Genomic DNA, 20,252 nt, shown 5'->3' on the forward strand with positions numbered 1-20,252 from the left:
AAGCATAAAGTTAACATATCTAAGTCCTCAATTTTTTTTCTTATTTTTTATTCTTTTTTTGAGACAGGGTCTCGGCTCTGTCACCCAGGCTGGAGTGTAGTGGCACGATCTCAGCTCACTGCAACCTCCAACTACTGGGCTCAAGCGATCCTCCCGCCTCAGCCTCCCGAGTAGCTGGGACTACAGGCATGCACCACCATGTCCAGCTAGTTTTTGTATTTTTTGTAGAGATGAGGTTTTGCCATGTAGCCCAGACTTGTCTCGAACTCCTGAGCTCAGCCTCCCAAAGTGCTGGGACTATAAGCATGAGCCACCGCGCCCAGCCTTTTTGTTGAGACGGGGTCTCACTCTGTCGTCCAGTACAGAGTGCAATGGTGCAATCACAGCGCACAACATCCTTGACCGCCTTGCTCAAATGATCCTCCCACCTTAGCTTTCTGAGTAGCTGGGCCAAGTCCCCAATATTATAAACTCCTCTTTATATATAAATATATAAAGCAAAACAAGGGTTTACTTACATCAAATCTTAAAATACCAGCTCATCACCAAAAAGTTGATTGTGAATACAAAATGCTTAAATCAAACTAAACATTACAGACATATTGTCTGACCAAAAGAGAAAAAAAAAATCTTTCAGGCTCAAAGGGGGAGTAGAACCCTTTGGAACAGACTGCTCCTTGTTATGGACATTCTGATCTGCTACAAGTAAAAATAAAACAGGAAGCCAGCAGCTTGGGGAACAAGATTTCCTGTCACCAACAGCAACAGCCCAAGAACCAAGAGAATCAGCTGTTTGCTTATAACTTTGAACCTCCCTTTAATAGTCACTGTGTGGCAGCTGTGCCTATCTTTGGGGTGCAGAGGTGTTTCCTGAATACTTGTCTACTGTCTAAGGAAATGATTTCCATTCCACTCCTCTGCTAAATTCTCCCTTTGACCCCATGGGTTTTCTAGTCCAAATCCTGGACTTTCCAATTTAACTCTTTCCCTCTTTTATTTAATGTAAAGGGTATCAGGTCCTAAGATGCAATCTTCAGCAACACATGGTAAAAAGAGTTTAGAACCGGAAAGGTGGGAGGAGGTTACACATGAAAGAACCTTGCAGGGCTCTGAACACCATCCTCTAGGTGTCCTTAGATTCCCAAATTTCAAACTTTCAAGATCAACCAGAAATTTGGTGTACAGCCAGGAATGACTGAAAACAGCCACTGTGGCTCTTCCACTGGTAATCATTTGAGTACTCATTCCAGTTTCTCAGAAGAGCTAAAAGAACCAGACCACCTTGAAATGCTGTGCTGAATGTGACCAATGACAGAGCATTCTGGACTTTCCCTCTGGATACCTAATGGAAACTAGATTCCAGATGGCTACATAAATTTCAGATTGAGGGTGGGGGGCAAATTCTAACACCTTGGTACTTTAGCATTTGTGGTTTTCTAAGTGCCTTGGATAAGCAGAACAAAAAATTCTGTTTAGGGTTTACCTGGAACCAAGTTTTCAAAAGCAAATGGCTTCTTGTCAAAAAGGCCAGTTACTACAAACAGCGGGAGGGTACTCAAGAAATAACAATATGTCAATATCTATTAGGGCAAAACAATTAGAAAAGTTTATCTGCTATTGTTTAAAGTGATTTGTTTCAAAGCCACCAAAAAGAGACAAAATTCCTTGTTATGTGAAATTACATGCACCATTGCTCATTTTTCTTTTGGATAATCAAGGACTGGTTTGTACAAGAAGTATGGAATTATGCATGATCTGAACCACAACAGTAACTTGACCAAGAAGAAAAAATCTTACATTCAGGTGAAGATAAACTTAGAATTGGGCAAAAAGATTTCCAGGCTTTCTCTCTCACACTTCAAGTTATAGAAAATGTATGGGCTTTATGGAGTCAAGACATTCTTAGGTTAGTACCCTGACTAGTACACCTTACTAACTGTGTGATCTTGGGGGCAATTTTCCTAGAGACATTAAATAATATATATAAAATAAAATACCCACTACAGGGCTTTAAAAAAAAAAGGCAGTTATTTGTGGTTCCACAGACCCTAGGCAAATCCTCCTGTAGAATAAATCCTATTCACTGATAAATATTTTATTTTATTATTTAAGAGACAAGGTCTCACTCTGTCACCCAGGCCTCAGTCTGTTGCCCAGGTTGGAGTGCAGTGGCATGATCACAGCTCACTGAAACCTCAAACACCTGAGTTCAAGTGATGCTCCCACCTCAGCCTCCCACGTAGCTAGGACTACAGGTACACACCACCATGCCTGGCTAATTTATTATTTTTTATAGAGATGGCGCCTTGCTATGCTGTCCAGGCTGGTCTCTAACTCTTAGCCTCAAGGAATCTTCCCACCTTGGCCTCCCAAAGTGCTAGGATTATAGGTGTGAGCCACCATACCCGGCCCCTCATTGATAAATATTTAAAAATACTTTTAACCATAGACATGTGGTGGAATGCAATATTTACATAAAAAATTTAAAGACAAAACTGTAGCCTTCAAAGGAATTTGGTGGGTTTTTTCCTGGAGGCTGTTTCCAGCTGTGATCCTGGACCTCCTGAAGAACATATACTATCTCTTTCTTCCAGTCTTTCATAACTGGATTCCTCATGTGAACCACAGAAAAAAGATGATTAGAATGACAGTTTTCTCAGTTCCCCTCAAGACTGTACATAACTAGCACCATTCTAGGCGCACTGGAGGAAAGTTAATATATTACATACAATGAATGCCTAATGACATTAAGATTTAATTCTTTCATGGAACTCCAGTTGAGAAAGGCTTCTCTATCATCAGTAGCACTTTACTGGTATAGTGCACTGGGTGTTGGGGAACCACTGAATTAAGGAAGTACAACAGGGCCACATTTGCATTTTAGACAAATCATTCTGCATAAGCACATAAGTTATATTTGGGCAGGAGAAGGCTGGAAGTAAGAAGACCAATTGGGAAATTCTTCACAGGCTGAGAAGGAGAAAGTAGAAATGTAAAGGCCCACCCCACCATAGCTAGCAAATATGAACTGAGAAACTAGACAGGTGGCAGTTGCAGGGGTGAGTCCAGCCCTTCAGCCCCACCTGCTGCTCTCTTTAGTTTTATACAGTTACACTCACAAATGATAAAATGTACGTTTCTTTATTAAAAGCGTCAGAAAAGAGCTGAATGCTAGCCCCAATGAAGGAAAACGAAGAGAAAGTGAAGAAAACCAATGAAGTGGTGTTTCTTGGTCAAAAAAAGAAATTCTGGATACACAAAAGAGTGGAATGCCTTATCTCTATGGAATCTGTGAAGGTCTTTTTCAGACATCTTTTACTTTGATTAGGGAAATTATATACTATAGTGATATCTGCTAATTTGGGGATTTGAGAAGGTCTTACCTTGGGAGATGTTAAATAGGAAAGGAATTAAATTAGAACTGCTGAGAATATAAAAGTTACAGGGAAGTAGATTTCAATTTATCTAGGTCATTTTAATTAGAATTGTCCTATAGTAGAATGGCTTATCTTTAGATAAGGTTATGAGTTCTCCAGCCCCATGCTCTGGATGATCAGCTATCAGGCATGTTGGGGGAGAAATTTCTAGCACTTATGAAGGCGCTGGAAGGTCAGACTAGATGACCTCTACAATGCCTTCTAAATCAAAGATGTTATAATGTTTATTCTGGGCGTTAGTGTCCTCATCTACAAAATAAACGGACTAAGCTAAACAATCTTTTAGAAGCTTCTCAGCTCTAAAATTTCTAGATGTGCTTCTACCCAAGCTGCCATAATCTCCTCACTCAGCCAACATCCACTTGCATTCTGAACACACAATCAGAGGCACATTTAGGGACTGTAGAGAAGGGTGGATTATGGCCACGAATCATGCCCCTTCTCCAGGTCTACATTTGTCTAATTACCAGGACCTGTGAGATCTAGAATGGCCCAAAGGAAGTTCCAGACAGAGCCCTGAGGTTATTTATACCCAAGAGGCTCCTGGACTGATGGGGGAGTTAGCTACCCAAAAAAATTCCAAAGGAAAAATTGTATTTTGGACCAGCTCCAAACATCCAGGCCAGATTCAGCAGTAACCCCATCTTCATCTGTAGCAAGTTTCAGCCTAAGGGACTTGAGAATGAGTGTGAAAACAAATAAAAGACTGCCAGGCCTTTCTAGCCATGGCCTGGCAGTATACTGACCAGTCTGGACTGTTAACGCCATGATGGTATTCGTGCTTTGAAATGGAAACTGGATGAGGCCCTTTAAGGTCCCCTCAAACAGTGAGATTCTTCAAGTCTGTGTATTTGAAGTTATCATGGAATTTTTTTTTTTTTTTTTTTGAGATGGAGTTTTGCTCTTGTTGTCTAGGCTGGAATACAATGGCACGATCTCGGCTCACCACAACCTCCGCCTCCCAGGTTCAAGCAATTCTCCTGTCTCAAACTTCCCGAGTATCTGGGATTACAGGCATACATCACCATGCCCGCTAATTTTTGTATTTTTAGTAGAGACAGGGTTTCTCCATGTTGGTCAGGCTGGTCTCGAACTCCTGACCTCAGGTGATCCGCCCACCTCAGCCTCCCATAGTGTTGGGATTACAGGCGTGAGCCACTGCACCCGGCCTATCATGGAATATTTTTATATATCATATTTGGTCAGTATAAAGTTAAAAAGAGACTCTGGGGCCAGGCACAGTGGCTCACACCTGTAATCCCAACACTTTGGGAGCTGAGACCAGAAGATTGCTTGAGCTCAGGAGTTCAAAACCAGCTTGGGCAACAAAGCAAGACCCTGTCTCTGCAAAAAAGATTAAACATTAGCTGGGTGTGTGGTGCTATATGCCTACAGTCTCAGCTACTCGGGAAGCTGAGGTGGGAGGATCACTTGAACTCAGAAGGTTGAGGCTGCAGTGAGCTGTGATTGTGCCACTGTACTCCAGTCTGGGCAACAGAGACTCTGATATCCACCCTACTTTCTGAACTCTCATGACTCTGCTCCCAACAGCCTGGGGTGGGGTGGGGTGGGGTAGGATGAGGTGAGCTGGGGGTTAGAGGGTAGAAGAAAATACAACGGGAGGCATATCTGTGAGAGAAGGGCGGATACACTCATCTGTGCCCCACACTCTTAATTCCTGTTATTACCAGGACAGAAGACAGATGACTGCTCATTCTGGCTATGTTTATTACTAGCTGTTCATGACAAATAAACAATGCTACATTTTGAGCCAAGGTCACTGATAACACCTGCAGATTTCTATGGTCATATCCAAAAAGCAAGCATATTTGAGCTATAGCAATAACCGTCACAACAGAAATGCTTCTCAAGGCAGTTCCTCTTTGAAACATACCCCCAAAATGCTGATCAGCAGTAGCAGGGGATGGAACATGTGGGGATGTTGCATGTGTGGCAATTAGGACTTCTGCTTTCACTTCAGCGTTTCCCACTGTTCTGTAGTTAACAGCACTTTGGATGGGGACATATGAGAAGAGGTTTACTCTCGAGTTACCTCTTTCAAGAGGTACATTTCTTTATGTTAAAGAATATGGCTGGGTGTGGTGGCTCACACCTGTAATCCTAACACTTTAGGAGGCAGAGGCAGGAGGACTGCTTCAGCCCAGGAATTTGAAACCAGCCTGGGCAACAAAGTCAGACCTCATCTCTACTAAAAACAAAAAGATTAGCTGCGTGTGGTGGCACACGGCTGTAGTCCCAGCTACTTAGGGGGCTCAGGCAGGAGGATTGCTTGAGCCTTGGAGGTTGCAGAGAGCTATGATCACACCACTGCACTCCAGCCTGGATGACAAAGCCAGACCCTGTCTCAAAAAGAAGGCAACAAAAAAGAAAAAGAATATGCATTTCACCAGGTTTAAGAATTTCAGTTGGAAAGTCGAATAGTCATTTGACTTCAAAATGATAGACAATACATGGTCTTACTGTAATTTAAGTCTGTATATTAAAATGTTTAAAGTATGAATTTACTGTTGCATATAGCAGTCCTCATTACGATACAGCAACTACAAGGAAGAACACTTCATTATAGGCTTATGTACCCACCCACTTCCTGTTGAAATACAGGGTGGGGCTGAACTAACAAATATAACCACTCTCTCTCTCCAAGCACAAGGAATGACAAATCCGTTTAGGTCACTAAAACAACGTCCAAAGGAGCTAGTAGGACAGAAATGGAACTCCTGCGGGTAGACACAGAAAGTATTTGACTGGGAAAACTGAGAAAAATAGATTACTTGTGATCTAAAAGAGATATTTCCAATTTAATAAAGGAATGACACACCAATTCTGTGCCTACATCCAATCAATGTAGGGATACTTCTTGTCTTGATAAGGCTTCAAGACAGTAGCTGAGGAAACAGAACTTCTACACTCCAGTATCTTACTCCTTGAGCACAAGGTACATCCATGAAGGACCATTCATTCACACCTGGTAATTCCGTCACTTTTTATTATCTTTTGGGGGCAATAGCACCTTTTGTTCTTACCTTTTTACACTTCAGGGTCTAATCATAGTTTTGTTCTTAAAACTAAAATTGGGGGAATCTCTTTAACCTTCAAAATTGGTTTCTTCTAGTATCAACTTTTTCATAGAAAACTGTCTTCTAAATGGCCAAAATTAGACTCTCTTTTTAGCAGGATCCATCTGGTTGTCCAAAAGAAAATACATTTAAACTATGAGTTGGAAACCTGGATTCTAGCTCTTAAGTCTAATGATGACAGGCAATCGGGGATAAAATTTCAATTCATCCCTCTAGTCCAGCTGTAAACTACACTAAAAAATGCTTGAAAGATGCTATATGAAACAGAGATTTTATATGCAAAGTATTCAGAGCTCTGAGGAAAAGATTTACCCGCATAAAATATTTCTTGTATCTCCATCTTGGCCCAATTCCCTGTTATGGAGCCACTTAAATGACACAGGATCTACAACGTGGTCACTGATGATTTTCAGTTACAAAGTTCATTTTACTTTCCCAATCTAATGCCAATTTCTAGTAAAACCCATATCACCAAAATTGTATGGTTTGAAATACTTCAAACTACCCATCTAAATGGGGTTTTACTTTGATTGGATAAATATAGATTACGAATAATTATACTCATAAATGGAGAAATCTTACCCTTTACCCCTAATAAAGTACCAGATTTCTTTCAGCCATTGTCATCAAGTGAACATTAAATTTACATAGGAGTTTAACATGAAAAACAACTAAGCTGTTCTGAAAAAACAACACCCACACACAAAACAAAAAAAGTATCAAACCTCAACAAATCAGTTCACTAGATTACTAGATATATGTCAATAACTCACACAAGCCGCAATAAAATACCCTTCATATTCAAACACTTCTTTTTAAATTTATAGCCAATGACAGAAGAGAGTGCTCTCCAATTAGTGGTACCCAGAAATTTGAGATAAGAGGACAGACACAAAATGCATTACCTCTCCAAGAACCTGGGAGAAAGCCAAACCTGGGCATGTATTCTCCTAGACAAACAGCCAAAAGTCCAATACACAGCCTGGTTTTATGGAAGGGTCTAACCCCATTTTACTATCCTACTCTGGGATGGAGAAGATGGGGCTAGACTGCAACCTCTCTTTCTTGGCTCTTGCAAGTTGCACTGAGTACTGTACTAGGTTAAACTTCCTTTGGACAAGATATTAGAGTACCCACTGATGGATTAGCTTCAGTGGCAGGTTTGAAAATGGAAGAGGAAGGAGATAATAAGAGCTGAATTGCACATCAGGCACTAAGTCTCAATTCATCTGGCTAGCTGTGTAACCATTTGTTTTAATTGTTATGATGCCTTACTTCTTATTTCGAGCTTCTCTTTGCAGTAACTGCACCCTCTCTGGGATGGAAAGACCAAAAAAGAAACCAACTTTACACAACTGAGAAAGGCCAGGGAAAACAAGGTTGCAGAGCAACAACAAAAAGAAAATTCAGCAAAATGTTCTGTTGACACTTCAGGGCAATACACAAACACGCCGTGTGTTCATGGAGCAGGCAGAAGCAGCAGTCCTGAGATGTGACTATTAATACACCAACTTAAGTGAGGAGAGAGACCTAGCAATCACAACTACATGTGAGACAGGGAGTGGAATTATGGAGCAAACTGCCATGCAATTCCATATGAACTATTCAATAGCCAGCTGTAACAAGAATTCATTCCTGAAAAAGTGTCACACACACATCTGTCACTAATGGCCAAGCCACCAAGTGACTAAGAGTCAGCAGCAAAGGGCAGCTGTACATCTCTCACAATGTTTAGTCAGCACTCAAAGCATGAGATTTACAAGCTAAAGTCCTTGAGCAGAGGGAAAAATAAGTATCTGTTCTTTCATTTCTAACCTCAGTTTACCATGAAGTTGCCAAAGCCCTAAAAATCTAGTAAGCAGTGGGGCAGAGCAAGAGCATGAACATTAAGAGACACAGGTGTGGGTTTCACTCCACCACTGCCACATTTTATAGCTTTGGAACCTTGGCAAGCAGTCTAATCTCTCAGTCTATTTCCTAGCCTGTTAAATAATTATCATGACCCCTCGTCTGTAAAATTATTGTGAAGAAAAAGGAAATAATGCATTTATAAAATGTTTAGCACAGTGCCTGGCACAGAATAATTAAAACAACAGTGGTAGTAATAGTAGTATCATGGTAGTGGTGGTGGTAGTAGTAGTAGCAGTAGAATGATTAACATCTATCTAGCACATGCACTGTTCTAAATGTTTTATATATGGTTCTCTTAACCATTATACAATACTGTCTTAATAAGCTTCAGGTCGTATTAATGGTTAACTACTAATTACAGTGTTCTTATCAGTCACTGAATATTTATCAAGAAGACACTAAAAGACACAAAGAAGTATAAAATCTCTTCCTTGACTCCAGGAGCTTATAATTTAGTTGAGGAGAGAGAAAGAAGACCACAGTTAAGTAACAATATAGCAAATAAATAGAAGTTCAATTATGACAATAGAAAGGATGAAAAGATCACTGTGAACTGAAAGGACTGAACAGATTCCTTGGAACCTTAAAGATCTGAACTGGGGCTGGGTGCAGTGGCTCATGCCTGTAATCCCAGCACTTTGGGAGGCCGAGGTGGAGGATCACTTGAGCCCAGGAGGTCGAGATTAGCCTAGGCAACATGGTAAGACCTCGTCTCTACAAAAAAACTTAAAAGTTAGCCAAGTGTGGTGGTACACACCTGTAGTCCCATCTACTTGAGAAGCTAAGACAGGAGAATCACTTTAACGCGGGAGGTTGAAGCTGCAATGAGCCAAGATCCATGCCACTGCCTTCCAGCCTTTGGGACAGAGTAAGACTCTGTCTCAAAAAATCAAAACAAAACAAAACCCAAAACCCAAGATCTGAACTGGGTAGAATTTGGATGTAAAAAACAGAGGGAAAGGTTTTTCAAGGAGATCTAATATGATAAACAGAAGTCTTGAACTTTACCACTAGTATTAATGGAAAAGTTACAATTCCAACGGGTTTCTACCATATTTCATCAAATTTAGGATGCCACTGATTGAAAGAGGTATTACGATTCAAGAGATGTTAAAATGGGGTGGGTATGGTGGCTCATGCCTGTAATCCCAGTACTTTGGGAGGCCAAGGAGAGTGGATTGCTTGAGCTCAGGCTTTTTAGACCAGTTTGGGCAATGTGGAGAAATACCATCTCTACAAAAAATACAAAAATTAGCTGAATGCAGTGGCATGCAGCTGTAGTCTCAGCTACTCAGGAGGCTGATATGGGAGGATCGCTTTAGCCCAGGAGGTCAAGGCTGCAGTGAGCAGTGATGGCACTCCAGCCTGGTAACAGAGTGAGACCCTGTCTCAAAAAAAAAAGCGATGTTAAAATGTGAGGAAAAAATGTATACCTCGAGTCAATGAAATATAAACATATTATTTTAGCGATAAGGTCTCATCATGTTACCTAGGCTGAAATTTAGTGGCTATTCACAGGCACAATCATAGTGCACTGAAGCCATGAACTCCTGAGCTCAAGCAATCCTCCGGCTTCAGAAGGTGGACAAGGTGGTCTTTAAAAAATCTCTCTAACACTAAAATGCATTCTATAACTCAGACTTACAAGAGAATACAGTTATGTACCACATAACAACGTTTCAGTCAATGATGGACCACCTATATGACAGAGGTCCCATAAGATCATAACACTTTTTTTTTTTTTTTGAGATGGGGTTTCACTCGTCACCCAGGCGGGAGTGCAGTGGCACAATCTCAGCTCACTGCAGTCTCCCCTTCCTGGGCTCCAGCTATCCTCCCACCTCAGCCTCCCGAGTAGCTGGGACCACAGGCACGTGCCACCACGCTCGGCTAATTTTTTGTATTTGTGGTAGAAATGGGGTTTCACCATGTTGCCCAGGGTGGTCTCGAATTCCTGAGCTCAAGTGATCTGCTCACCTCAGCCTCTCAAAGTGCTGGGATTACAGGAGTGAGCCACCGCACCCAGCCCCTTTTCTAGGTTTAGGTATGTTTGGATATACAAATACATACTGACTGGGAGTGGTGGCTCATGACTGTAATCCCAGTACTTTGGGAAGCCAAGGTGGAAGGATCACTTGAGCCCAGGATGTTGAGACCAGCCTGGGCAAAATGACAAGGACCTGTCTCTATAAAAAATGACAAACACAGCCGGGCACGGTGGCTCACACCTGTAATCCCAGCACTTTGGGAGGCCGAGGCAGGCGGATCACTTGAGGTCAGGAGTTCGAGACCAGCTTGGCCAACAGGGTGAAACTCTGTCTCTACTAAAAATACAAAAATTAGCTGGGCGTGGTAGCACACGCCTGTAGTCCCAGCTACTCGGGAGGCTGAGGCATGAGAATCGCTTGAACCCAGGAGGCGAAGGTTGCAGTGAGCCAAGATTGTGCCACTGCACTCTAGCCTGGCAACAGAGCGAGACTCCGTCTCAAAAAAAAAAAAAAAAAAAAAAGAAAAACTCAGCTGAGTGCAGTGGTGTGCACTTGTAGTCCCAGCTACTAAGGAGACTGAGGCAAGAGGATTCCTTAAGCCCAGGAGTTTGAGGCTGTGGTGAGCCATGACTGATTGCTCCACTGCACTCCAGCCTAGGCAAAAAAATGAGACTTCATCTCTAAAAAAAAATAGTAAATAAAATAAATAATCAATATAACCAGCCTGGGCAACACAGAAAGACCCTATCTTTACAAAGAAATTTTAAAATTTGTTGGATCCCATAAACATATACAACTACTATGTACCTACAAAGTTAAAAACTAAAAATAAAGGCCGGCGCAGTGACTCACACCTGTAATCCCAGGATTTTGGGAGGCCGAGGTGGGCGGATCACAAGGTCAGGAGTTCAAGACCAGCCTGGCCAATATGGTGAGACCTCGTCTCTACTAAAAATACAAAGCCGGGGGTGGTGGCATGCACCTGTAGTCCCAGCTACTCGGGAGGCTGAGGCAAAAGAATCGCTCGAACCCAGGAGGTGGAGGCTGCAGTGAACCGAGATTGTGCCACTGCACTCCAGATTCCATCTCAAAAAAAAAACCAAAATAATAATAATAATAATAATAATAATGAAAATAGGCTGGGCATGGTGGCTCATGCCTGTAATCCCAGCACTCTGGGAGGCTGAGATGGGCAGACTGCTTGAGCCCAGAAGTTTGAGACCAGCCTGGGTAAACCTCATCTCTATGAAAAACATAAAAAGTTAGCCAAAGGGCCGGGCCTGGTGGCTCACACCTGTAATCCCAGCACTGTTGGGGGTCGAGGTGGGCAGATCACGAAGTCAGGAGTTCGCGACCAGCCTGACCAACATGGTGAAACCCCATCTCTACTAAAACACAAAAACTAGCTGGGTGTGGTGGCAAATGCCTGTAATCCCAGCTACTTGGGAGGCAAGGCAGGAGAATCGCTTGAACCTGGGAGGAGGAGGCTGCAGTGAGCCAAGATCATGCCACTATACTCCACCCTGGGCAACAAGAGCAAAACTCCACCAAAAAAAAAAAAAAAAAAAAAAAAAAAAAAAAAAAAAAAATTAATATAGCTTGGTAAATCCAGAAGAATGTCCAGACAAAGAAAGCAAGGATTTCTTGAGTCACTAGCTATATAACCTTAGGGTAGTTAATCTCTCGGAGCCTCATCCATAAAATGGGGAAAATACAAACTACCTTATACTATACTTTTATTTATTTATTTATTTATTTAGAGACGGAGTTTCACTCTTTCGCCCAGGTTGGAGTACAGTGGGGGCGATCTTGGCTCACTGCAACCTCCACCTTCTGGGTTCAAGCAATTCTCCTGCCTCAGCCTCAAGAGTAGCTGGGATTACAGGCACCCACCACCATGCCTAGCTAATTTTTGTATTTTTAGTAGAGACAGGGTTTCACCATGTTGGCCAGGCTGGTCTCGAACTCCTGACCTTGTGATCTGCCCACCTTGGCCTCCCACAGTGCTGGGATTACAGGAGTGAGCCACCAAGCCTGGCCTTAGTTATTTTTACTTTTTTGAGACAGGGTCTGGGTCGGTCACCCATGCTGGAGTGCAGTGGTGTGAATGTGGCTCATGCAGCCTCAGTCTCCTGGGCTCAAGTAATCCTCCCACCTCAGCCTCCAGAGTAGCTGGGGCTAGAAGCGTGCAGCATCATGCCCAGCTAATGTTTTAGTTTTTGTAGGAACAGGGTCTTATTATGTTGCCCTGGTTAGTCTCAAACTCCTGAACTCAAGTGATCCTCCCACCTCAGTCTCCCAAACTGCTAGGATTACAGGCATAAACCATCACGGCCAACTTAGGATAGTTCTAAGGATAAGATGGGATAACATATGTAAGCATTCCAGAGGGGTACCCAGCACCCAGTAGGTATTCAGTAACTGATAGCTCTCATTATTACTAACTCGAAGGAATGATGAGTTTATATGGACGTACCTCCTAGTAATGAAATAATCTGAAGAGAACAGGTCAAATTAAACAACAATGAGCATTACACAAAGGTGTTCCTAAATGGTCCTCTTTTATTTGGTTTCAGTGGAGGCCAAGAAGTAGGTGGGCCTCTTACCTTCTGAGACAGGCTCTTCAGGAATATGGAGACAAATACTGAAAAAGATGGATGGCTTCTGCTTACATTATACCTATTTTAAGGATTACAACAAAGGGTATCAGTCTTCCAAATCACAGTCAAGAGTCAATCCAGTATTTTCACTTTATGTACTTTGAAGGCAAAACATTCTTCAAGAGACTATTATCTGGATTGTGGTATTTCTTTATAAAAACACACAAAAAACCTTTCATCTTAAAAGCCTGAGGTGAGTGTCACCACTTCTAAGAAGCCTTCCTTGACTCTCCTAGTCTAAAGTCATTTTCCTCTCTCCAAGTGTCAATGAGGTATGCTGAACCTCTTTTATAGCAGTCACTACAGTCTATTTTATAGCATAGATTTTTGGTGTATACAACTCTTCGAGTACAGGAATTGAAAAACAAAGTATCTTCAAACCTAACATAAAGCAGTAGTAGCAACAGCAACTATCTGGTGACAAAGTAAGATTCTTAAAATTTCTTTTCATCCTATAGTGTCTGCTCAATAAATACCTGTTAAATTCCTAAAATGTACCAGATATTTATTCACATTTTCTTGAATATTTCTAATCCTCCAAACAATTTTCCAAGGTAAGTAGTAGTAGTTTGATTTTACAGATTAGAAAACTAAAACCCAGAGTGATTCATAACTTTATGAAAGTCACACAGCTTTCAAACCCACATCCAACTGTGTCCCAACTTCATGTTCTTTCCATGACACCACACTGACTCTACACAAAACACCCAAACTAAGAAGTTAGACAAATATGCCTAGACTTCTCATCTTTATACACAAGTGCCATCAAATTCCAGACTACTTTATTTCCCATGGAAAAAAGACTGCATGATAACACAAGAAACCCTTCCTATTTACCCTAAAACTGAAATGGTTTTAATGAGTAAAACATACTGCTTTCTCCCTCTCTGCACCCAGTTTTAGCCAGATGCTCAGGGGCTTCACATCTTTCCTTTAAACAACATAAACACAGGCTTATTTAAAATCCCAGCCTCAGATAACATGTGCAGATGTTACTGCTTTTCAAACTCCTGTTTTCAAACAGCTAGGCATTAGGGGTTCCAACACTTCTGACAGGTTACTTTTATCTGCAGGGTCTCTGAGAATCACTTTAAGTTTCATTCTCTGTTTAGCTCATCAAATCTTCTCATCAGGGACTTTTTTTTTTTAAGCACCTAATCTTTCATCTTCTTTTACGATGAACTAAAATGCTCCTACGGGTAATTCTTAACCTGTATATGTGTATTTTAATATAATATTCTTCTGACTCTTTTTCTAAAAAGCACAGTTGTTTTTCCTATTTAGCCCAAACTAAGATAATTACATCAGAAGTGAGTTATCTCCCATCTATTTCTGCATATAGGGAATACTGAAAAGATGAGTCTTTTTTAAATTATTAAATGTAAATAGCTCATTAAATATAATCCAATTACTTTAATTGTAAAAAGTAATTACAATATGTACATGTATTCTTGCCTAGATTTAATATCTTAAATTAATCTTTTCAGCATTAGTATTTTAAATTAACCTTTGACATTAGAAAAATGCAAGAAACTGATATTTCTTTCAAAATATATATAAAGCTGTTCTTTATGGATCTTTGTTGTGATTTCACCTATAAACAATTTTACAGGAACCGCAAAGAGGGTCAATTAAATACCACCTGCCCAAACTGAACTGCTATTTCTTGTCTGCTATAAATCATGTTAAAGGGTCTGTTTTAAATTCTAATGCTTTAGTGGGACAAGAAGCCTAGAGATGAATTCTATCGCATTCCAATAATCACAAAAGCTTCACTTGTAAAGACAACTCCAAGACAAAATTTGTTAGAAGAAACGCCTATAATCCCAACCAGCATTTTGGGAGGCTAAGGCAGGTGGATCACTCGAGCCCAAGAGTTGGAGGCCAGCCTGGGTAACATGGCAAAACCCCATCTCCACAAAAAACACAAAAATTAGCCAGGTGTGGTGGCGCACACCGGTAGTCCCAGCTACTCGAGACTGGGGTGGGTGGATCGCTTGAGCCTGGGAGGTGGAGACTGCAGTGTGCCAAGATTGTGCCACCACACTCCAGCCTGGGTGACAGGGTGACAGCCTGTCTCAAAAAAAAGAAAAAAAGAAGAGGACTGTCTCTGGTACAGTAGCCGAAACTTTCCATTACCTAATTGTTATTCTGTTACTATCAATCACGGCTCCCTGGGACCACCCTTGAGTATTCTTCTTGCTCTCTGGTCTCTAGCCCCTGGAGTATGCTGTTATAACATTTTCCCTCAGCGGACTTCTGGTTCTTCCATTTTTACTTTCTTAGTGACCAATGGTAAATAAATTGCATAGCTAAATCTCTATAAACTGCCTTGAAAATGGGCTTTGACACCGTCTATACACCGAAGAATGTCTTCTAGAATGCAGGGAAGAAGCTTATATAAATGAGAAATTAAGAAGATGGAGCTTTCCTACCAAAATCTACTAATGAGTATTATTTTAAGATATGAATATGTATTTAGAAAAATAAAATTATATTTACATTAACACAGAGCTTTTTCCAAAATTCAGAAAAGGCAAGAGCGGTATGAATAGATAAGCTGTGAAGGTAGCAATGGGCCATGTTTGTACAGCAGTTTCCCTCCAAATTAGAAGAGTTCTATTTAAAATACTAAGACGTGGCCGGGCGCGGTGGCTCAAGCCTGTAATCCCAGCACTTTGGGAGGCCGAGACGGGCGGATCACGAGGTCAGGAGATCGAGACCATCCTGGCTAACACGGTGAAACCCCGTCTCTACTAAAAAATACAAAAAACTAGCCGGGCGAGGTGGCGGGCGCCTGTAGTCCCAGCTACTCCGGAGGCTGAGGCAGGAGAATGGCGTGAACCCGGGAGGCGGAGCTTGCATTGAGCTGAGATCCGGCCACTGCACTCCAGCCTGGGCGACAGAGCAAGACTCCGTCTCAAAAAAAAAAAAAAAAAAAAAAAAAAAAAAATACTAAGACGTATCATGTGTTTTCAGCAACTCTTAAGGATTTCAATGAAATAGATTTTTCCCATTCAGATCTTATATTAATGAGCCAAAGGTGTATCTCTGCCTCACTGATACCATTTGGCAAAACAAATTAATGAAAGGCATGAGGCTGGCTGTGATTAATTCCTTTGGTTGTTCAGATTATATCTATGTTGCGGCAGCTCCTGACTATGTAAGGCACTGGTTTCTGCAGTCATCCAGCCTAACGACGAAAAGTTATTTTATGATCCAAAAAGACAGTGACATAGGTTACTGCAGGTTCCCTCATCTCAAACACTAATGGATTCCGAACAGTTACCAAAGTTTAGCTGAAGGAATGGAGCCTGATACCTGATGATGATCACAGTGCTCCAGAAGGACAGCACCATTAAAAGAAAATAAGAAGTAATTCCACAGGTAAAAGGTATACCAGCATCTAAAACTAAGTCCCTTGCAAAATTTAAACGATTCAAGTTTGATCTTGGTAACACCGGTATTTTGTACAAAATATATCTTATTAGGCCAGCCCTTGAAATTTAAAAAGGTGTCTTTAAATGCCTGCTGACCTAAAATTGCCATGTTCTATGCTTTAAAGGGATTGCTTTTCTAAAGAAGGACAATATGATGCCAGATTCTGTTCAATGGAGATCAGAATACTATTTGGTGAACCTATTCTGCATCTGTGGAAGTAAAAGAGTAAGACTGGCTCACACACCCCGAGGGAGGATGGTATTTATATGGGCTCTCCCTCTGACCTCTTGGCAGCAAATGTAAGAAAGTCCTTTTCTGAGCCTTAGGGGCGGGCCCAGGACTTTGAACTACCCATTCAAACAGGGTTACAATTCCCCTCCTCCATAATTAAGTTGCTTTCCCATTCTCCATGCATGCATGAATTGCAGTGACATTGACATGGGGGCTTGACATTAGTCTTTGAAGGTCATTTAAATCCTCCTCTTTCCAAACTGCCTTAAAAGCAATGTATCATCCATTCCACAATGCCTGAGTGTAGGGTTTGACTAGATCGTACTCAAAGCAGAATCACCTGAAGAATAAAAAGAGAGTTCCAAATTTGGGCATCATAAAAATAACAAATCAAAGAAATGAAAAGTGATAAAACTCATTTACTCAAAAGACAATAGTAAGAGAAACACTAACACCGAACATTGGACGAATGGAAACACTTCTACTGACAATCCCGTTTATCTAGGAAAGTAGAAAAGGTCATCCACTGGCCAGGAACAATAGCTCACAGCTGTAATCCCAGCACTTTGGGAGGCCGAGGTGAGTAGATCTCGAAGTCAGGAGTTCAAGACCAGCCTGGCCAACATGGTGAAATGCCATCTCTACTATAATTAGTCAGGTGCGGTGGTGCATGCCCATAGTCCCAGCTACTCAGAAGGCTGAGGCAGGAGAATTGCTTGAACCTGAGAGGCAGAGGTAGCAGTGAGCCAAGATCACACCACTGTGTTCCCGCTTAGGTGACAAGAGAGAGACCTCATCTCAAAAAAAAAAAAAAAAAAAAAGCACAGGCATCCACAATACAGCCCTTTATATGGCTCCGGTTTCATCTCCTGTCACATTCTCATACACATATACCTTTCTTTGCAGTCCTACAGACCTTCCCATCGCTCCCCACTGTACCATGTTCTCTCTTACCTCCATACCTTTGCTCAAGTTTGACCACCCACCACAATTCCCACCAGCCTATAAGGTATTCCAAGTCTGAGCTCAAGCAAAACACCTCTTGATGGGCCTTGCCCCAAAGGAAGTTGGTGTCCCCTCTTCCACATGACATAATGGTTCTCTAAATGTCCATAACACGTTGTCCATGTCTGTACCATCACACGGGATTAAAATGAGTGGTTTTTTTACTTGCTCTCTCACTAGACTGTGAGTTCTCTGAGGATGCTGCTATGAGTCATCTCTTAGTGCCTACCACCATGCTAGGTACTAAGAGAATGGTCAATAAATGTTTATCAAGGCCAGGTGCAGTGGCACATGCCAGTAATCCCAGCACTTTGGGAGGCCAAGGAGGGCCGATCACTTGAGGTCAGGAGTTCGAGACCAGCCTGGCCAACATGGTGAAACCCCGTCTCTACTAAAAATACAAAAATTAGCTGGGCATGGCGGCGCGTGCCAGTAGTTCCAACTATTTGGGTGGTTGAAGCAGGAGAATCGCTTGAACCCAGGAGACAGAGGTTGCAGTGAGCTGAGATCGGGCCACTGCACTCCAGCCTGGGCAACAGAGCAAGACTCCATCTCAAAAAAAAAAAAAAAAAAGTTTATCAAATGAATGAAGCCATAGTTGGTTCTCGTGCTTTGGCTCTCACAAAGATAAGGATAAAGAGGGTGTCTGGACCTCCAGTCTCATAGCACTGCTTCCTGAGAGAAGATAACCCAAGTTCAACCTTTGTTTTAGAAATAGATTCCTGGTATCCCACCAGGTCGCGAGACAGGATCTACATTTACCCCTCAAACTCAAGGGTCCAATCTGGGACAGAGCAGAGAAAGAAGTGAAAAACTATTGGCTGGGTATGGTGGCTCACGCCTGTAATCCCAGCACTTTGGGAGGCTGAGGCGGGCAGATCGCCTGAGGTCGGGAGTTCGAGACCAGCCTGGCCAGCATGGTGAAACCCCATCTCTACTAAAAATACAAAAATTAGCCAGGCATGGTGGCAGGTGCCTGTAATCCCAGCTACTCGGGAAGCTGAGGCAGGAGAATCGCTTGAACCCGGGAGGTAGACGTTGCAGTGAGTGGAGATCACACCACTGCACTCCAGCCTAGGCAACAGAGCAAGACTCCGTCTCAAAAAAAAAAAAAAAAATTAGAAACCAAGACTACCCTGACCAACATGAGCTGTCTGCCATAATCATCTCATTCTTGTACCTCAAAGCTCTTACTCCCTAATGTAAAGAAAGAAAAATGATAGGCCGGGCGCGGTGGCTCAAGCCTGTAATCCCAGCACTTTGGGAGGCCGAGACGGGCGGATCACAAGGTCAGGAGATCGAGACCATCCTGGCTAACACGGTGAAACCCCGTCTCTACTAAAAAATACAAAAAACTAGCCGGGCGAGGTGGCGGGCGTCTGTAGTCCCAGCTACTCAGGAGGCTGAGGCAGGAGAATGACGTAAACCCAGGAGGCGGAGCTTGCAGTGAGCTGAGATCTGGCCACAGCACTCCAGCCTGGGTGACAGAGCGAGACTCCGTCTCAAAAAAAAAAAAAAAAAGAAAAAGAAAAATGATAGTTATCAGCCAAGGGAGAGAAATCTCCAAAAAGGCTAAGGAATGTCAGAATAAGTCATGAAAATTAACACACGTCCAAAGAAATACAGGGTGTTTTAAACTTCCCAGGTACTTGGCCTAAAATGTTAATAAGACCCTGAATCTCCCAAACCAGCTTCTTGTTTTCCTCTCCTCAATACTTTTCTCCCACCCATCTACCCACCAAGCTGTCTGCCTTTCTTTTATCCCCCTCCCCACCTTTTTTTTTTTTTTTTTTTTTGAGACGGAGTCTCGCTCTGCTGCCCAGGCTGGAGTGCAGTGGCCAGATCTCAGCTCACTGCAAGCTCCGCCTCCCGGGTTTATGCCATTCTCCTGCCTCAGCCTCCCAAGTAACTGGGACTACAGGCGCCCGCCACCTCGCCCGGCTAGCTTTTTGTATTTTTTTTTTTTTTAGTAGAGACGAGGTTTCACTGTGTTAGCCAGGATGGTCTCAGTCTCCTGACCTCGTGATCCGCCCGTCTCGGCCTCCCAAAGTGCTGGGATTACAGGCTTGAGCCATCGTGCCGGCCCCCCATCCTTTTTTTTGAGACAGAGTTTCACTCTTGTTGCCCAGGCAAAGGCGCGATCTCAGCTCACCACAACCTCCGCCTCCCGGGTTCAAGCGATTCTTCTGCCTCAGCCTCCTGAGTAGCTGAGATTACAAGCATGCGCCACCATGCCCAGCTAATTTTGTATTTTTAGTAGAGATGGGGTTTCTCCATGTTGCCCAGGCTGGTCTCGAACTCCTGACCTCAGGTGATCTGCCCGCCTTGGCCTCCCAAAGTGCTGGGATTATAGGTGTGAGCCATCACACCCAGCCTCCCCCTCCCTTCTTTTCTGTTTCCTTCCCTTCTCCTCCCTTCCCTTCCTTCTTCATTTCTTTCCTCAATAAATATGAGTAGACCTGATGAAAATCTGGCACACAA

At 42.5% G+C, this 20,252-nt stretch overlaps 2 protein-coding genes across 6 annotated transcripts in view; both read right to left on the reverse strand.

Annotated features, from left to right (window-relative positions):
* FCN3 (ficolin 3) overlaps window positions 1-20,252 on the reverse strand; it is a 176,512-nt gene that overhangs the window by 61,564 nt on the left and 94,696 nt on the right. The window lies entirely within an intron of this gene.
* Window positions 1-20,252, reverse strand: part of WASF2 (WASP family member 2) — a 93,133-nt gene that overhangs the window by 27,342 nt on the left and 45,539 nt on the right. The window contains exon 1 of one of the 5 annotated variants that reach the window (XM_050795379.1): window positions 519-10,265. The exons of the other annotated variants lie outside the window; for them this stretch is intronic. The gene's annotated coding sequence lies outside the window, so the exon portion shown is untranslated. Of the gene's footprint in view, window positions 1-518; window positions 10,266-20,252 lie in introns of those variants that run through there. 5 annotated transcript variants of the gene reach the window in all.

This window comes from Macaca thibetana, chromosome 1 (assembly GCF_024542745.1).
Source record: "Macaca thibetana thibetana isolate TM-01 chromosome 1, ASM2454274v1, whole genome shotgun sequence".
NCBI lineage: Eukaryota > Metazoa > Chordata > Mammalia > Primates > Cercopithecidae > Macaca > Macaca thibetana.